Source organism: Otolemur garnettii, unplaced genomic scaffold (genome assembly GCF_000181295.1).
Source record: "Otolemur garnettii isolate 467f Iridium unplaced genomic scaffold, OtoGar3 scaffold00166, whole genome shotgun sequence".
NCBI classification, from domain to species: domain Eukaryota; kingdom Metazoa; phylum Chordata; class Mammalia; order Primates; family Galagidae; genus Otolemur; species Otolemur garnettii.
Window position 1 is genome coordinate 2,795,968 of NW_003852561.1, and position 6,140 is coordinate 2,802,107.

Sequence of the window (6,140 nt, forward strand, 5' to 3'; positions counted from 1 at the left end):
GGGCTGGGGATTCGAACCCACCACCTTAGGTGTACGTGGCTGGCGCCTTAGCCGGTTGAGCTATAGGCGCCGAGCCTAAAGACCAAAATCTTACCACCACCTCCCCTGTGTTATCCTGAACCTCCCTGACCCTCAGCCCAACCCTAATCACTCTGCTCTCACTCAAGGAACCCAGGGCTTCGCTCCTATTTCTTCAGGTTTTGCTTCATAATTTTTCAAGGAAGCCTTTTCTTTTTTTCTTTCTTTCTTTTCTTTTCTTTCTTTCTTTCTTTCAGACAGAGTCTCAGTTTGTTGCCCTCTGTAGAGTGCTGTGACATCACAGCTCACAGCAACCTCCAGCTCTTGGGCTTAGGCGATTCTCTTGCCTCAGCCTCCCAAGTAGCTGGGACTATAGGCGCCCACCACAACACCTGGTTATTATTTTTTTTCTTTGCAGTTTGGCCTGGCCGGGTTCGAACCTGCCACCCTCAGTATATGGGGCCAGTGCCCTACTCATGGAGCCACAGGCATCGCCCAGGAAGCCTTTTCTTACATTCATTCTTTTCTGTCTTCTTTTTTTTTTTTTTTTTTTTTTTGAGGCAGAGTCTCATTATGTTGCCCTTGGTAGAGTGCCATGGTGTCATACCTCACAGTAACCTCCAACTCTTAGGCTTAAGCAATTCTCTTGGCTCAGCCTCAGAAGTAGTTGGGACTACAGGCGCCCACCACAATGCCTGTCTATTTTTTGTTGCAGTTGTCATTGTTGTTTAGCTGGCCCCGGCCGGGTTTGAACCTGCCATCCTCAGTGTATGTGGCTGGCGCCACTGTGCTACGGGTGCCAAAACTCTTTAATTCATTCATTTTTTCTTTCTTTTTAAAAATTTATTTGAGACAGAATCTCCCTCAATCACCCTGGGTAGAGCGCTGTAGCATTATAGCTCACAGCAACCTTGAGCTCTTGGGCTCAAGTGATACTCTTGCCTCAGTCTCCCAAGTAGCTGGGACTCCCAAGTAGCTGGGACTACAGGCACCTACCACAAGACCCAGCTAGTTGTTTTGTTTTGTTTTTTCTATTTTTAGTAGAGATGGGGTCCTGCTTTGCTCAGGCTGTTCTTGAACTCTTGAGCTCAGGGGAACTGCCTGCCACAGTCTCCCAGAGTGCTAGGATTATAGTTATAACCACAACACCTGGCTTGAGGAGGCTTTTTCTACCTTCACATTAAATGTGGTCCTCCTATTGCAAGAGGAGACACCCAGCTCTACTAAAAATGAAAAACTGAGGCAAGAGGATGGTTTGAGCCCAAGACTTTGAGGTTGCTGTGAGCTATGACATCACATCACTCTACCAAGGGCAACAAAATGAGACTCTGTCTCAAAAAAAAAAAAAAATGTGGGGATGGCACCTGTGGCTCAGCGGGTAGGGTGCCTCCCCCATATACCAAGGGTGGCAGGTTCGAAACCAGCCCCGGCCAAACTGCAACAAAAAATAGCCGGGTGCTAGGGGCGGGGCACCTGTAGTCCCAGCTACTCGGGAGGCTGAGGCAAGAGAATCGCCTAAGCCCAGGAGTTGGAGGTTGCTGTGAGCTGTGATGCCACAGTACTCTACCAAAGATGATAAAGTGAGACAGGGTCTAAAAAAAATAAAAATGTGGAAACTTTTTCCTGGAAGTGAGAAAAATGTAATCTAAATATTGTACCCTCGTATTAATTTGAATAAAGTTTTTAATAAAATGGGATCCTTTCGTGTTGTGCTTCCCTAGCATCCTGCCAATTTCCTTCATACAGCCTATCTGCAGTACTGAATATCTGCCCTGCAAGCAGGTGTGCAAAAATCTGTAGCTATGTTATTTCTCTTTAAATGATACAAGGACTCTTATTCCTGTCAGGGAGTGGGCTAGAACCTCAACTTGCCAGTGAAAGTTATCTGAGTCTATTCTGGTCTAAAATACTTTCATTGTACCCCTAAATCTATTGAAATAAAAAGAACAAATACATAGTTTCATTTTTGGTAAACATTTGGATAAATGGTTCAAAGTTGCAATTCTATCAAAACTTTCTCCTCCTCCCCTTGACTTCCCAAGGGGACCTATGGGCTATAGGGAAAGCCTCAAGGCTGTGGTGGGAGGGGTTTCAGATCTGTGTGCAGAGTTGTAAGAAGTCCTCACGGGCCTCTGCTGCTATGCTCCTGGTCACTCCTGGTCACCACTACCCTGGTGGCATTAGCTGCGCTTATGTTGCCTTCAGAGTTTGATGTCTGACTTTTCACACCCCCTCTTCCATCTTTGCTGCTCTCACTGGTGGACTTAGAAGGCTCTGCCCATCCTTGGGGTCTCAGCTACATTTCCCACAGTGCACCACGAGACCTTTGCTTAGGATAGCCTGGCCCCTGGCACAGTGCCCATTGGCCTATCTATAGCTTTAGACCTGCTGCTTTCTGTATGTGTGGCAGGGAGCATCCCAAGAAGTCCAGGTTTCTAGCACACTGTCTGACAGTTGCAGAGACCCAGACTCCTCTCCCTTCCAGTGTCACAGTCTGCCTGAGCCCTGCTCAGTGTGAGACTTCTCCCTGAACTGGGCAGCCTTCTAAGCCAGACCAGGGCAAGTGAGCATCTAGCTTCCTCAGCACTAAGTTGGATATTTCTGTGCTGCTGCCTCAGGGATGCACACTAAGAGTTGAGGAACACTAACACATTTATTCTGACCTCTTAGTTTACCTCTTTCGCCATAAAACTCATGTATATCTCCCCAATTCCTATTCTCTCTTGAGTCTTAGTTTAAGGCTCAGGGAAGCCTTTCTTGGTCTTTCAGATCATATTAAGTCTCACTGTTAAATGATAATTAGACTCTAAATTTCATAAGGGCAAGAATTCTGCTTTATTCTCTTCTATGTTCTCTGTGCCTAAAATAATGCTTGGAACACAATTCCAGAAAACAGAATAGAAATGCAATACAAATTTGCTGAACAAACATTCTCAATCTTTTTTTTACCTCTAACAGTCCTTAAGGTCAGAAGGCCAGTGCTAACATATTATAGCTAGCTTCCTCTTTTCTCTCATCATGCAGAGCTTCTACCATTCATACATTCAACAAATCCGTTTTACATGCATACTGCATGCAATGCACTGGGCTTGCTATTAGGGGTACGGGAGTAAATCTATAACATTTAACATAAATATTACATACATGAAAAAACTGATAACATGTCAGTAAGGTATAAAGGTATAACAAACCCTTTAAGCCTACCACCCAGTTCCAGTGTTAATTTTTTTTTTTGAGACAGAGTCTCACTTTGCACAGCAACCTCAAATCCCTGGGCTTAAGCAATTCTTTTGCTTCAGCCTCCCAAGTAGCTGGGACTACAGGCGCCAGCCACAACACCCAGCTATTTTTAGAGATGAGATCTTGCTCTGGCTCAGGCTAGTCTTGAACCTGTGAACTCAGGCAATCCACCTGCTTGGGCCTCCCAATTGCTGGGATCACAGGCGTCAGCCACCGCGCCTGGCTCCAGTGTTAAATCTTTACACATCAAGGAGAAAAATTGAAGGAGTGCAGAAGTAGATCTTTGGAGACCATCTGGGAGGCTAATGCAGTTTTGGGCAGAGAGATGACAGGTCCAGGGTAGAATGATGGTACAGGAAGAATGAAAGAGAAGTTCTGAGTTTTCTGAGCCTTAGTTTCCACATTTGTAAAATGGGTTAGTAGTAACTTTGTTAATTTGAGACCCTAGCACCTCGCACAGACTTTGGCACAAGCTGGCACACACCGATATTTTAGTTATTATTGTTATCACTGTGGCAACTCATAAATAACAGTAGAATGAATATCCTGTCAATCCTGGGGCTGGAACTTGCCATCTTTTTTTAGGCAGGAAAATGATGGCTGATGGTTCCTTCTGCAGAACCGATGCACACCGCCCAGGAGGCGCGGCCAAGCCGGCAAGGGTCGGAGCCTGGAACCGGTTCGGCCCGCCCCACTCGGCTCCGTCCCGCCCACATCCCTGTGCACGCGGCTACGGGGCCGCGCGCGCGTGCGCGCGTACCTGACCCCACCCCTTATGCTGACGTGCGGGGCGGAACTGGCCGGGCGGGCTCTGCGGGACGGTGTGCTTCCGCGGGCTGCGGGGTCGCTGGGGACTCGTGGCGGCGCGGCTCCGCTGGGCTTCGTCCTGTTTGCGCAGCTCGCCGGGTTCTCTCGCGGCGCCCAGCCAGGCCCGTGCTGCAGCTGGAGACCGGAGACAGGGTAAGTGTTGGCGGGAGCAGGATGGGACTGGCCGGGCGCGCGCCCCGCTCTCCAGGGCATTGTCTGGGCGGGGGCGGCGCGGGCACGTGCGCGCCCCTCCCCCATGCCGCGGACTGGGCTGAGGCGGGCGGGAGGAGTCGTGGCTGAGGGGAGGGGGCGGGGAAGCTGGTGACTGCAGACAAGGGAGAGGGTCCCGAGGAGAGTGTCAGGGAGCCTCTGGAGCGGGGACCCGGGATTTGGATGTGAGCTGGGGGCTTCTCTTTACCCGGGCACAGCGTTCTGAGGGAGTGGGAGCCCTGGAGCCGCCGCGGCCGGAGCGTTCACGCGGGTAAGCCTGGTGGCCTGCTGCTGACACTGGAGACGGGGTTTGGTACCAGCACCAGTAAGTTGTGGATTCACGGAAGAATTCTGGAACATCCTTCCAACCTGTCGCCATCCCTGCCGTCCGCCCCCTTGATGAAGGATGGGTTGGATCTAGCAAGGTGGGGGGAGAAGCCGGGGCCGGTGCGAGAATGAGAGCCTCAGAGGTGTGAGACAGTGCCGGCTCGGAGTGGAGCTTCGCAAAATGAGGACCCGCGAGGAAAGAGGGCTTGATGGGCTGCGGTCAGATTGCCGGAGACAGCGAGGTTTATAATATAACCTTTTCTATGTTATGGATGCAACTATGTTAAAAATAGAAAGTAGAGGATGAGAAATATCAGTAATCCTACAACCCTGACATCCTTGGAGTCGCGGTAAATGCTGGTTATTTTCATCTAAACATATTCCTTCACAGTTACAGAGTTGACCTACATTTTCCATTTCTTTTTCTCACTAACGTGTAAAAAATGTGGTATAATATTATGTAGTATTCAGCAGTATCATTTCCTGTTTCTCAATAAGTAGCAAGTATTCATTGTAGAAAAATTAAGAGTTATATACACAAGCAAAATAAGTAAAAGTACCTGTAGATTTACTGTCTAGACATGTTACCACTGGGTTTATATTTTTGTTTGTTTACTTGCTTTCCAAGATTTGGGCAGATGATGTCCTAGTTAGCTGTTTAGTTTCTATGGGATACCTTTAAAGGTTTTAAGTGGGCAAGTAGCAAGGTCTGACTGCTGTATGGAGGAAGAAGGCTGGTGTGGAATCTGGGAGATCAGTTACTATACTGTCTGCATTCCTTGGAACTAGGCCCATGGCTGTAGAGATGGGGAAGAGTAAAAAGATTTTAAAATATGTGAAATAGAATGAACAAGACTTGGGAATGGATTGGTAAAGGAGAGGGGACAGGCTTTGCTTTTTTGATTTTTGTTTTGAGCAACTGAGTAAATGGTAATACTGTTTGCTCTTGAGATGAGGAATGGAGAGAAATTTGAGATGGGCAAAATCATGAATTCTGTTTTGGATGTATTAAATTAAAATGCATATTGGTTATGAAGTCATTATGTTGAAGAGGCACTTGGTGTACAGATCTGGAACTCAGGGGAGAGAGAAGCTAGAGAAAAAAATTGGGAATGATCACTATTTAGATAAGGTATGAGACCTTGTGAGATCACTTAGGGGAAGAGCGTAGACAGGAGTGCAAAGGGCTCAGGCTTTCAAGTACTTTTCAGTTTGGTAGAAGAAAAACATTGAGCAAAGGACATGTCCTAAACAGCCAGTGAGGTAGGAGAAAAAGCAGGAAACTGGTATTATGGAATCCAAGAGAGTTAAGTTTCTGAATGATGGAGAAGTGGTCCTCCATCAGTGCTTCTGAAATGTTGAGTAAGATTGTTCTTTTTTCTTTTTTCTTTTTTTTAATTGAATGGTAACTGTGTACATTAAGGCACTTCTGGGGTACAGTGTGGGGTTTTCACACACAATCCGAAACACTTCCATCAAACTGGTTAACATAGCCTTCATGTCATTTTCTTAGTTATTGTGTTAAAATGTTCATATTC

The 6,140-nt window shown here is 47.1% G+C and overlaps 1 protein-coding gene across 3 annotated transcripts in view; it reads left to right on the forward strand.

The window, feature by feature from the left end:
* The first annotated feature begins 4,498 nt into the window (after positions 1–4,498).
* YEATS2 (YEATS domain containing 2) overlaps positions 4,499–6,140 on the forward strand; it is a 123,050-nt gene continuing 121,408 nt past the window's right edge. For all 3 annotated transcript variants that reach the window (XM_023519253.1, XM_012811583.2, XM_023519254.1), the window contains exon 1: positions 4,499–4,546. The gene's annotated coding sequence lies outside the window, so the exon portion shown is untranslated. The remainder of the gene's footprint in view (positions 4,547–6,140) is intronic.